The 13,411-nt window shown below is 38.0% G+C and overlaps 1 protein-coding gene across 1 annotated transcript in view; it reads left to right on the top strand.

The window, feature by feature from the left end:
• The first annotated feature begins 3,065 nt into the window (after positions 1–3,065).
• The window catches only part of TENM3 (teneurin transmembrane protein 3), a 1,556,403-nt gene continuing 1,546,057 nt past the window's right edge, over positions 3,066–13,411 (top strand). Inside the window, exon 1 of the mRNA XM_064369979.1 lies at positions 3,066–3,106. The gene's annotated coding sequence lies outside the window, so the exon portion shown is untranslated. The remainder of the gene's footprint in view (positions 3,107–13,411) is intronic.

Genomic DNA, 13,411 nt, shown 5'->3' with positions numbered 1-13,411 from the left:
TGACCCTGACGAGATCAATACTGAATCCACATGCCAGCTTCTCTCAGCCGAGTCTTCCTGTTTGTCAGAACTGTATTTGGCAGATGCCAGACACCATTCTGTTAATTATAAAACATAGAAACAATCTATGCAATTGAGGCAAATAACAGCCACCAGATAGACGATGCTCTTTTCTCTATGACAAAAAGATTCCCACTGAATCAATTCTTATATGTTGCAGGTTTAGGCAATGTGATTCTGAAACAAAATATAAACTTGATAGGCTAATTTCCAAGTGTTCCACACTAGAAAAAAATTTACAGTACAATTCTGGAGTGTTTTATACTCAATAAATTATATATATTATTGGATGTTGTGAGTGTATACATATATACACATGCATATACATATTGGGTATTATGTGTATATACTGCATATATGTACTAAAAATATATAGCTATATGTTTGTGTATATATACTATATGTATCTATAGTACATATATACTATACTATAGATACAGTAATATACATATATGTAGTATATACTATACGTATGTGTACTATATGTATATGGTATATACTGTATATATAGCATATACACCTAACACCCATAACATTTATATGTCATTATGATACAGATAAGAATACATATATATTGTATACATATATACAATAGTGCAAAAAATATATTGCAGTACTGGCTGAGATTGATTTATTTGTATTGAGTTCCATACCCAGGCTAGCTCATCTCTTTCCTACTATATGGTTTAGCAGCCTGTCCAGGGGAGAAGAGGTGTATGCATGTATGGATGTGAGTTGGAAGGGGTTGGTTGTGGAAGAATGGACACAATCAGAACACAGTGTTTATCCTCTTAGCATCCCAAAGCATAGTTTACACTGAGAAGAGCTGGTTTGTTCTAAGGAGTCTGCTCAGCACACTGGTGTAGACAGGCTGGTGGAAACCTCTCCAGAAGGCCTGGAAAGAGGAAGCCAGAAAAGGGAGGGGGATGGAGAGGCAGTGTGATGGGAAATCAGAAATACATGTTGTGAGAGTAGGAAGCTCAAGGACACAAGGCGGGAGGGCTGATGATGTGTTCTAGCATGATGAGCCGTGAGTTCTGAGTTCTGTGGCTGTTCACACCTACCACCCCTCCTGCGGGGTGAACATCCTCAGTGTGTACAGCACCGCTCCAGTCACCTGCCTCCTATGTTGGGCTGCTGTTTAAGATCACTACTAGGTTTGACTGTGAAAGCAGAGAATTTTAACATCAAAAGACAGTCCAAAAGTGAGACTTACTAACTTCCTACTTCACGTGTGTTAAAACATATGCTGTCACTAAATCAGCACGACTTTTAAGTTCTCTAATTTATCATCCTCCCATTCTCTGGGACTTCTTCATGGACAGCTTTGCAAAGTGTAGGACTATATCAAGCTGCCTTGCACCCGGGATAGGCTATCACATCATCATCACATTCTGACATTGCTGCTGACTCTGGTTTGCTTTCAGTGTTCTCCTGAAATTCCATCACTTTCATGCACCCTTCAGACTTCCAGATTCACCTCTTGCCTTCATTTTCATACTTCACGTGCCTTCTGAAACTATGTCATGTAGAGTGTTGTCATTAGGGGTAAGGAGTAGCTCTATTTCTGAGGAAATTATGGTGTGCGTCACTCTCAGCTATTGGCTCCACCTTCAGATGAGCATTTCCAAGAATCAGGCTCATTATTGAATGCACTATTCAACATCATGATTATGCTTCTATTCTTTCCAAATCAATTTCTCTTCAGCTTCTGTTAACTGTAGAGGGTTCTTATGTCTCCCTACTCAGATGACTCTCCTCCTCCTCACAGATCTCATCTGAAAACACGAATTTTCTATCTTTTCTTTGCCTCTTACTGCCTCTCCCTTCTGTTATTTAACTTTACAATTGTATTACTTAACTCTGTCAAGTATCTTGACATACAGCTTGCACAAAAGCTGCTACCTATTTAAAAGCTCATCTTATTGTTGGAAGACTTCTCCTAGATAAAAGATCTGTGGTTCTGCTTTGTGTATCAGCAGGTTCATAACAATTTCCATGGATAAAGGAGACAATACATTTAACAAAACCCAGTGTTAGATCTCTTGATAAGGCATGTAGGTCAACTAAAGGATATATACATATTATACATATATAAGCACAGACACCTTTAAATGCACGACAGAAAACACCGTGACAGAAGATTCTCTGCCGTGAAAATACAGATCCTTCCATAAAATGTGTGTCATCTATTATAAAATTGTTGTATACTGAGTCATTATGATACAGATAAGAAGATAATGAGAAACACACCTGAATTCACTTTTGTTCCATTTGGTCCTTACAGTCCAATCAAGACCACCATGCTGTTTTCACACCATTTGTAGAATTGCAAGTCAGTGCAGGTGACACTGGTTCACTGCAGTGCCACCCCTGCCTTAATCATAACTCTTTTGACCCATTCTTGGAGGCATTCAGACTCAGCTCTGAGTCACTGAAGCAAAATTGGAGCATCTGGGTAGAGTGTCAAAACAGCAGAGCTTACATCAATGAGACACCTCAGTGGCTTAGTAAAACCCAAGCTACAAATGCTACATCAGTGGCTGTTGAGAGGCTGTAGATTCTCTGGTGTTAGGATCTAGACAGAGGAACTCATGAACACTAGTTAGAAAACCACAATAGCTTACTATATCATTTTCCCTGTGATCTTAACTGAGTTTCTAAATATGTGTTGATGCTAGTTACAAATACCATTCCACTCCTTAAAAATTCTCAATTATTGTATTAATATTCTGGTTGTTTACCTCAGCATGCATGCAATCATATTGACAGCTTGAACTGCTTAGTATGTGGAATAGTGCTTTTTAAAAAACAAAGAAAAATGGTAGATGTATGTTATGCTCCAGCTTCATCTTTGGAAGTAAGAATTAATGTTATTTTTCTTATTTATCATTCATCAATGCTGTATATGTTTATTATTAAATCATAAATTATATAATCATGTCTTTTCTGTTTGTCCAACTAAGTGGCCTTATATAATCTTAGGTTTTGTTGTTAATTTGCAGGCTGGTGATGGAATTTCCTTTTTTTGACTTCTAGATTACCTGTAAGTAAATATATGACCCTTTCTTAAAATTGAGAGCTGATAAAATATTCTGTTTATTTTTTACTTTTTTATATAAAGCACAAAAATGATTCTAAGAGAAATATTTTTTCTTAAAAATTCTGTATATTTGCTGAAACTTCCTTGTTCATTTTACAAATTTGCTTTATGGAAATATTCCCTGAACCTCAGTATCAAGAAAGTAACCCTCTAAAGACTTTGTGACAAAATCCTGAAAATCTTATAATAAGTAATATAATGTGTTATGAATACTGTAACTGTAAATTAAATACTAAATGAATTCAGGTCTGAGAACCTAAAATAATAGGTAACAGGTTTCTTCTTTTATCTGCATGCCAATTCACTTGCTATCCACTGAAATTCTACTGATCAAGAATTTCTCTCAGATTTATGTGGACAATACATGACCTCTTAGGATCATTATTTTATTTTATATTTATTTACTTATTTTAAGATGAATCTCACTGTGTCTCCCAGGCTGGAGTGCAGGGGCGTGATCTCAGCTCACTGCAACCTCCACCTCCCAGGTTCAAGGATTTTCCTGCCTTAGCCTCCAGAGTAGCTGGGATGACAGGCTCCCACCATCATGCCTGGCTAAATTTTAGGAGAGATGGGATTTCACCATGTTGGCCAGGCTGGTCTTGAACTCCTGACCTCAAGTGATCTGCCTTCCTTGGCCTCCCAAAGTGCTGGGATTACAGGTGTGAGCCACCGCACCAGACCAGGATCACTATTTTAATATGATAATAATCAATGTACATACTAAATTAACTACTTAGAATCTAAAACTAGATTAATATGATTTTAAAGACAAAAGCTATGTTATGTTCAAGTGAATTCTTGAGGTTCCTGTTCCTTCAACCCTCCCCCAATTCCTGAAATGTTGTACAAATTGCTTTAAGATTGAAAGTTGATGGCATGTGTTAAGGTGATGTGGGCATAATCAATTGGGTGTGTGTGTTGTACTAATTGCTCATGCGCCTGCTGCTCAGTGCTGTCCTTTAAATAGTGACATCTCTTAGGAAATATTTCCAGAGGTGGGAAGTGAAGTAAATCATTACATTCTTCATGGCTTTCCCCCTTTCCTTTGGCCGTGTTTTGGCTCCCAGTGGTGATCTTGGAAGATGGTAAAAAATGGGGTCTTACATTCGAGAAACATTAAGATTCTATTAAGGAACAATTGGGTTTTTTTCTCAGTTTTATGGAGAAAACTAAATGGAATCGACTAACTGTATTTATATTAGGCTTGGTTATTTTTAGCATTCAGGATACTCTCCCTTGCTCTGCTTTAGATTGGCCTTGTTTCATTATTTGTGTGCCGGGAGCAACTTGAACCTGTATCTCATGGGTTCTATTGGTTACTTCAAATTCAATCAAATGAGTGCTGGGGAGATCAAGCTTTTCTGAACGGTGTGGGTGGCTGTGGAGGAAGATCAGAGGGCCTTCATAGTAGGGATTGTCTGTGGTAATGCCATTTCATTATTCACTGTTCATGTGCTTTCTAATTTTCTACAATGAATGTGCATGGGAATAACAACTTTATTTAGTATATTAAGAAAGTGTGATTTTTTTTTCTGGCATCATACTCACATTGAAGCATAAATGTGTAGGTTTTCATTTACATTTTCTGGAACAGCATTGAGTTTTGGTAAATTAACACATTACAATTGAACCAGACTCTGTATCAGGTTCCTAAAACACGCTGGGGCATCACTATCATAAAAGAGTCTACAATAAATAACATCTATAGGCATATTTTGGCAATAAAGGAGAAGACAAAGTAAGTTGGCAATAAGTCAGCAGGCTCTCAAGTTGACACAATTATTGCAACGGAGGATGGGCAGAAGTTAAACACTCCTTAAAACAAGTAGGTTCTTTTTAGAAGGAGATAAAATGAGTTAAGAAACATACAATCTGACGTGTTGTTATTGTGAATTAATTTTCTAGTCGTTGTAGGTAGGTGTACTGTAACAGTTCTGATTGTGATGAATTTGTTTGGAATCTATGTAGTTCAAACATTTATTTTTAGAAGTGTTTGTCACTTTAAACTAATTAAGCAATTTCCTGATTTTAATGAATTTTCTGCTTGGAATCACTGACTGTAAATTTCTGAGACCAAGTGAATGAGGCTGGCCCAGGGAGGGTGGTGTTAACTATCCCTGTGAGCATTTCATGTTGTGAGTTTGTGTTTTTAATGCCTGCCTGCCTTCAGTCAGTGGGATATTATTTTGAATGCTTTGCGTAAATATCAAGGCCTGTTCTATCTTCAGTGAAATTGTCTCTTGTCAATTTGTGCTTTAAGGAGCAATCCAAAAATGTCTCCACTGTTTATCTGCTAGTCAATCTACTTTTCTTCCCACATTTGGGGAGGGTTATTACAGATTATGTTCAGTGAATTTTCTTCCAATGGTTGCGGCAAAGTGAACCATATGCAAAGATGCTCCAGGTGTGCTAACTACTGTTTCACACCTGGACCAGGGTTGAAGTTCCTGATATGAACACCTCCCTGTCACTTTCACCCTCATTTGGGCCTATTCCCAAGAAGCCCGATCTCCCACTTCATTAGACCACTAGTAAGGTCTGAGCTTGATAAACAGTGTTATACTAATATACCCCTAATATGCTGCTTTCTCTTTCTGGAACACTGTTTCTCTGCCTTTGCATTTGTCTTTCAAGTCTTGGACAAATACCAGGTTTCTCCCATGAAGCTTGACCTGATGCCTCTCGTCAGTATTAATATAGGCCTCCATTCTCTCTCCAAGTATAAGAACGTTCTGAGGCCATTTATTATATCACGGACAGTTTGCCTTTCCTTGTGATTTGTTGATTCCTTTTTTTATTCATCGAATTATATTTTCGGTACTGTGAGAAAAAGCTAGTAGGTGTGCCCTTCACACACTAGATGCTCAATAAATATTTACATTAGTATTTCAGTTGTTGCTCTAACAGAAGTTTAGGAACCTCTCATGCTTTAAATACTGAAAGATTCAGAGAGGTCCTATCTGTTTATTCTGAATACTCACAGACTGTTTCTGCATTCTCATTTGATATTTATTTGTTTAGCTTGATGTTGTTCTTTGATACTTTCTACTAGAAGTGCATCATAAAAATGTAGTAATTAATTTGGACCATGATAAAATGGCCTACATCAAAGGTTTCACTCACTCACTGATTCATTCATTCATTATGAGAATACTGACATGCATTTGATCTAGAACTTACATTATTTTCAAGAAGTCCTTGGATGTGGTATATTCTAAGTTGAAAATGTGAAATTGTGAACTTTAAGTCCCCAGATAAGGGATCAGTTATTCTTTTAGAGAGAAGTGCAGTATCTTGATGCAGATGTTGCTTATTTTATTTCTTATTAAAAGAGATGTAACAGTTTTCAGACAAAGAATGAATTTAATTTTTTACTGGTCAGTTACTAAATGTCAGACATTGTGGTAAGCACTTTACATATATTAACTATTTTAATAGTTATCATTATCATTTCATAGTTATTATTCATATTCCAGTCTACCAAAGGGGACAGACACGGAATAGCTACATATTTACCCTAGACTATATATTAATAGCAAGACAGTGATACTGTCAGGATTCAAATTTAGGCAATCTGGTTCAAAAGCCCAAGCATCTGATTGCTTTTAAGAATGGTGACTCTGATGACTTTGTGGAGGATGGGTTATAGATGAGAGTGGGACATGGCAAGAAGAGCAGGGAAAGAGATCTTGCAGTTTTATAGAAGGACGGTTAGGGAATGCACTAAGGATGTAACACAGGGATGCAGAAGAGCAGGAAAGTTAGAGCTCTGTGGGACTGAGGAAGCAGGTGCTGGTAGGGTCTGGTGATTAGATGGCAGTGGCAGGGGTAGAAAAAGAAGTTGAGAATGTATGTTTCTAATCTTCCGGCTTAGAAGAAAGAGCATGTTATATCATTAGCCAGATCCAGAATAAAGGAATAGGCACTCAACTTAGGAACAAAATGCATACTAGATTTAATTGTAGACGTGAAGTTTTGTCACAGTGGAAATATCCAGGGAGCAGCTGAAAGGATAAGGCTGGAACCTGGAGCTTGGGAGAGACAGTAAGCTGGAGAAACACAGGGCTAGGGGTCATTAGGTGTGGGTGGCGCAGGATCTCTGGGGGGAATTGGAGACCACATGGGGAGGTGCTTCATGTATGAGGAGAGGAGGACCTAAGAGGCCTCGATTATAGCAAGGCAGGCAGAAGAGGAGGAAGTTGCTGAGGATTGAGAGAGGGCAGGGGAACAGTGAAAAAGCTTGAGTTTTGGGAGTGGCTAGGAGAAGAAAATTTTAAGAACTAAGTGAGACTGGGTACGGTGGCTCAAGCCTGTAATCCCAGCACTTTGGGAGGCTAAGGTGGGAAAATTGCTTAAGGTCAGGAGTTCAAGACCAGCCTCAGCAACAAAGTGAGGCCCCATCTCTACAAAACACTTTAAAAAATAATTATCAGGGTGAGCTGGTGCCCAGCTGTAGTCCCAGCTACTTGGTAGGCTGAGGTGGGAGGACTGCTTGAGCCCAGGAGTTCAAGGTTACAGTGAGCTCCACTGGTCTACAGAGCTGTGACGGTACCACTGAGCTACAGAGCAAGACCATGTCTCAAAAAAAATTTAAAAAAGGAAAGAATTAAAGTGAAAAATGGAGTCTAATACAGGCTTTACTAGGACTAAAAGTGGCTACTGAACTGTGCAGTTAACAGCTCTTTGAATAAAACTGTGGGGCAGAAACCAAAAATGAGTAAAACTGAAGTAATGAAGATTGAGTATAAACCATCTCTCAACATTTTTGCAGAGAGGTATGTTGTGTCAAATGAATAGTTTGTTGTTGTTTGTATTGTTTTATGGTTTTAGAGTAAAAGAGCCTTGAATGTTTTGTGGACACAGAAGAAAGACACTGTAGAAAGAAAAGATGGAAGATATTAGGGAAGAGAGTCAGGGCTTGGACAATAGAGAAAAGTATATAAATCAATGTGGAAAGTAAGTCTTCAGTTTTATGTTGAAGGGCTAATTCTTGTTGTATAATTAGAGACCAGGCATTTAGACTAGGGTCTCTGCAGGTGGTTGAAGGGAGACAACATCCTTGTAATGAATTCCATTCTCTTCAGAGATCAAGTTCCTCTGTAAAGAATTATAAGGACTGGGTTGAAGCTTGAAGTTAGAAGCTATGCTGAGAAAACACAAAAGGTTAATAATAGCAAAAATTGTTTTCAAGATCATCACAAAAGCTCTGTTGAAGTTGGAAACCATATACTGGTAATGGGATCACATTGCCTGTGTATATGATTTTCTTTGGCAATTATTAATTTGGATTTTTTTTAAGAAAGAGAGAAATGCTTGGCTTACCTTGAATAACAGGGGTTTATTGTAAATAAAGGAATGTGAGGTTTTAATCCCTAGATGATTAGTTTTCGTGACGTCCAGAATGTAACAGGAAGTCATTCAGTTAGCCAATATACTACTACAAATCTCTAGTAATATTTTGTCACCACCTAGAACCAAGCACCAATCATTAGCATCCAAATCTGTTTTAATGATTCTTTTTTCTTCAGCTGCAGATGTGCAAATGAATAGTCTTTCTAACATATGTATAACTTCTCGTAATAGCTCTGTGTCAGGGTCCCCAGGACCACCTCTGAATTCAGTGTTTTGTGAAAACTCATAAGACTCATCCAGTAGTCCTGCAGTTACTATTTATCTATCATCTGTCAGTCAATCAATCAATCAATCAATCAGACCTGGTCTCACTCTGTTGCCCAGGCTGGACTGCAGTGGCACAATCACAGCTCACTGAACCTTGAACTCCTGGGCTTACATAATACTCCCACCTCAGCCTCCCAAATAGCTAAAATTACAGGTGCATGTCACCATGCCTGGATAATTTTAAAAAACAAACAAAACAAACAAACAAACCTTTTTTAGAGATGGGATCTTGCTATTTTGCCCAGGCTCATCTGGAACTCCTGGCCTCAAGCAATCCTCCCCCCTTGGCCTCCAAAAACACTGGGATTACTGGTGTGAGTCAATGTGCCTGGCCTACAACTACGATTTATTAAAAACATTCAAAGCAAATCTAGCCAAAGAAAAGTTGTATGAGATAACTCTGGAGGAAGCCAGGTACAAGCTTCCAAGGGTTCTCTCCCAGGGGAGACACACAGGATGCCCTTAGTTCCCCCTGCAATGAGGTACAACAACGTGTGTGAAATGTTGTCTGCCAGGGAAGCTTATCAGATACTCCATACCCAGGATTTTGACTGGAGAATGCTGGCGTGGCAGCCTCTGCCTGACACACACCAACTTCCAAAGTTCCAGAAGGAAAGCAGATGTTCAACATCAGCTATGCTGTTCACACAAACAGTTTTGGCACAGTGACCCATTATTGTGACTTTGGGTGGAGGGATCTTTCTCAAAATCCAAGCTGCCAGATGTCAGCTAAGGGCTAACCTTCTGTGTAAGACTTCCAAAGAATTGCAGTCAGGCCTAGTACATTAAGTCTTCTCTGCAAAGTCTGATTGTGCTGCTTCTACTATTTACCCCTTTTCTTCCTTTATAGTTTATGATTTCTGTTTATTTAGATCTTCTGCTGTTTACTAAGTGCTACTGACTTCTGTGCCCTCTGCCACCCTTTATCTGTAAGTCTCCTCTTGAAACCACTTGAAGAGAGGTTCTAAATGGTCCCTGGCCCCTGTGAGGCAGAGCTCCAGCTAGTAACCCCTCAGAGGCCTCTGGCAAGCCAGCAAGTTGTCCATGCTTGGTCCAGTCAGTTGCGATTAGAAATAGAGAATCAGGTGCTGAGTTTTGCTCAAAATATTTGTTGAGCATGTCAAGCTCTCGGGTAACAATAGACTCCTTTCTAAATAACAATATGCGTTATGCAGGGACCAAGAATAGAGAGAGATGACAGTTGAATTTACCCAGGATTAAGGGATGATTGGCATGTGACAAAATGTCACTGAATTATTAAAAGGTAAGAATCCCAGAGCACAGGCTTGAGAAGAACAGAGATGTCATAATCACCAATCAGGCCAATTCGTCTTTTAAAAATTTTTCTTAGAACATGTGCTTTTTTAGTTTTTAGTTATCTGCTAAATATAACCCATATTTGTTACTCTTTCTTTATTGCTCTCTGTATTGTCATGCACCTAACTTCTAATCTTCTTTTCTAACACAACTTTACCCAAAAGTCAAATAGAATTATTCGTTATTCCCTAGAGAACATTTGGAGCTCTTGAGTCTAGGGAATCCTATCTGAGCAGAATGCCATTTGCTGGATTACTACTCACCTCTCATCATCTAGTTCAAATGGCACCTCTTCCGAGAAGCCTTCTGCAATCATCCTCAAACTGAAGTTACCTTTCCCTCCTTTGTGGACAAATGCGTGGTATGAAATAGGACATCAAGCGTGTGCTCCTCCAAATACATCTAGCTCCTTCAACTCAGCTGTAAATTCTTTTTGAGTGTGAATAAAGATTTATTCCATGTTCTATTTTTCTTAGATAAAAACATATTAAAACATTTTAATGTATTATTTTGCATAGAGATTCAGTAAATTTGTTTGAATAAATAAACAAATGATTCTGTCAGTATGCCTTGAACCAGCACTATTAGGCTGTTAAACCTTTCTTTTAATTGTAATCACTGAATTGGATCAATTATATTGAGGTTTTATTTATTTATTTATTGGAAATGGATGTCAGATAACTTTTGCAAGTTAAACACTTACAGGAGAGAAACATTTGCAGTGAAAATGTTAGCTCCTCCTTCTGTCCCCATGGCACCCACTACATATTCAAGTTTCATGGCCAGCCTGGGTATTTTTGACAGCAGCTCCATTACTTTTACAAGTACCATCAAAATGTGTTTTTCTTGATCCAATTCTGTCATTTGAAGGTCACATTATCAGATGGATGAGAAATCCCTAGCACAGAGCTGCTGGAGACTCTGGCAAACATTCGTGCTTCTGCTTGATTTGCAAAATGGGAAAATGTCTTTCTGTCTCATAGGTTTTGTTTTAGTAGATGATCATATTTCAGAGATAAAATATGAAACAAAAATCAAGGTATTTGACTGTAAAAAGCCCAATTTTATTGTACTTTACTCTCAAAGAGTGGCATGTGCAAATTATAAAGCCCTATAGAATGGAACTTATTGATCATACTACTAAAATATTTGTATGCCACCATATTTAGAAAACCTTTCAACATTATCCCCATAGAGGTGGTGTGGTCTTGCCTGAGTTAATTACTTTAATGATTGGTGTGTATATGTGTGTGTACAGGGGACATGGGGGAGGGAAATTTTCTGAATGTCAAAGTAGTGAAAATAATAAAATATGACAAGTGATTTGATAGATCAGAATGCTTTGATCTCATGCTTCTTCTTGTAATATTGAACCGAATGAGTATAATAGGACAAATTTTAAGTTTTTAACAGAATGGCAGTACTTCCTTCTATAAAGAAAATGAAATGTATTGTCTATGAATGAAGTCTACGTCTAAAAATTATCATTAGGGCAATAACTACTTTTTCAATTTTTTAGTGTTCTTATTAGTCCAGGGTGCAGTGCATGCTAATTAGTGTTCTCCTGATTATACCTCTGTCTCTCATCTCACCTAGGTTATGGTGTGGATGATTATAAACAAGATTTTCCTGTTGAAAATTTATGCTTGAAAACCCTACATAATGTCAGACATCTCTCTCCATCCCAACAGCCTGTTTCTGGCCAAGATTTTAACATCCCTGGATTTCGCCCATTTGATGATTATAGTACAGCAAAACACTGCACCCTAAAAATTGCATTTTAACAAATTTTCAATACACCGCAGGGGCATTACTGGACCCCAGGGGCATTACTGCTTCTGTTGAGAACCTCTGTTTAATTCAATACCTTTATTTTATGGATGAGGAGCCTGAAGCCTGGAGAATTTGAGTAACTTACCTAAAGTCACACAGCTAGTACAAAATATGGCTGAACTAAGTTATAAACTCAGGTTTTGGACTAAACCAAATCTGATCTCATGCCAACATGGAAGCTCTGATATAGGCAGCATCAAGTGGAATAGTGCCTCTGGGAACAATGGCTGCAACCTAGCCAAGAGGACTGTGTGCATGTGTTAAAGTAGCCCAGACTGACATCTCGAAGGATCAGTTTATTTCCTGAATGTATATAAACCAATTCCATACTCTGTTTCCATTAATCCCATCCACCATCTTGTTCTCTGCTTATTCAATCTTCCTTCCCACTTTTGAAAATGAGTGTCTTCCAAGCTTTTCCAAGGGCTCGAAATAAATCCCCGCTTCTATCTGACAGATGCTTCCCTTCCTCTCTGCATGGCTTCTAAGCCTCTTCTTCATTACTTATTCTATTAATGTCTTTCATTTCTCCTGGTGCTTACAGAATTTCATGTCCACCCCACCCCATGATAACCCTCTGTATGTACTAGCTTTACCTATGTGTCTGTGAAGATTTTGTTTTCACTCATTTTTATCTCTTATTAGTTGATAAATCCTTAAAGGAATAACTATTAATTTCAAGCATCTAATGCCATGTTAAATGCTCTGTGGCCACTCCACAAATAGTTTGACAGATTTATATCAAACGAAGAATTGGAATAGCCAACTACTAGCTTAATACATGTTCGAAAGGATTGTTAGACTATATAAAATGTAAACATTTCCAGATTCTTCAAACACTAGTGATAACTAACCAGCTCTTCTTTGGATTACATTTTATCACACTTGAATATCGACATTCCTGGGTATATGACTATTCTGTGCTTGTTGCTATAGGCCATCTCCAGGGAGAGAATTCCTGTAGCACTCTTCACAGTGTAAACTGATAAGTAGAGGGGTCATCCAATTAGTTCCCATGGCTCCAGGCAGAATTATACCTAAACTGTCATCAATTTCTAACAATCTTCAGAGAAAGAGATCTTAAAACACCTAACAACACCCAGACGAGTGCCTAACAGTCCCTTATGTCAAGAATTCATCCTACCTCTCTCCTTCTCAAAAATATACTTTTCATTTAAAATTATCTGTTTGTCTTTTAACATTATTGGAGAATAGCGAACTTGAATCAAGATTATTCACGCAAAGCAACTAATGAGTTTTAAGATGTTTACACACCCCTAGTTGTTCAATTTCATTTTATTAAAGAGGAGTAATTTTTCCCCTTCTAATCTCTTTCCCACGTCTACAAAGTAAACCAATGTGCGTTGACTTATTGTGGGTTTTTAATCAGTGCAACTGCCTTCTGTTCTACCTATT

The sequence above is a fragment of the Aotus nancymaae genome, unplaced genomic scaffold (genome assembly GCF_030222135.1).
Source record: "Aotus nancymaae isolate 86718 unplaced genomic scaffold, 86718_ANA_hifiasm-v0.15.2.pri h1tg000006l, whole genome shotgun sequence".
Classification (NCBI taxonomy): domain Eukaryota; kingdom Metazoa; phylum Chordata; class Mammalia; order Primates; family Aotidae; genus Aotus; species Aotus nancymaae.
The sequence above is the reverse complement of the archived record's forward strand: the minus strand, read 5'-3'. Positions and strand labels throughout refer to the sequence as shown.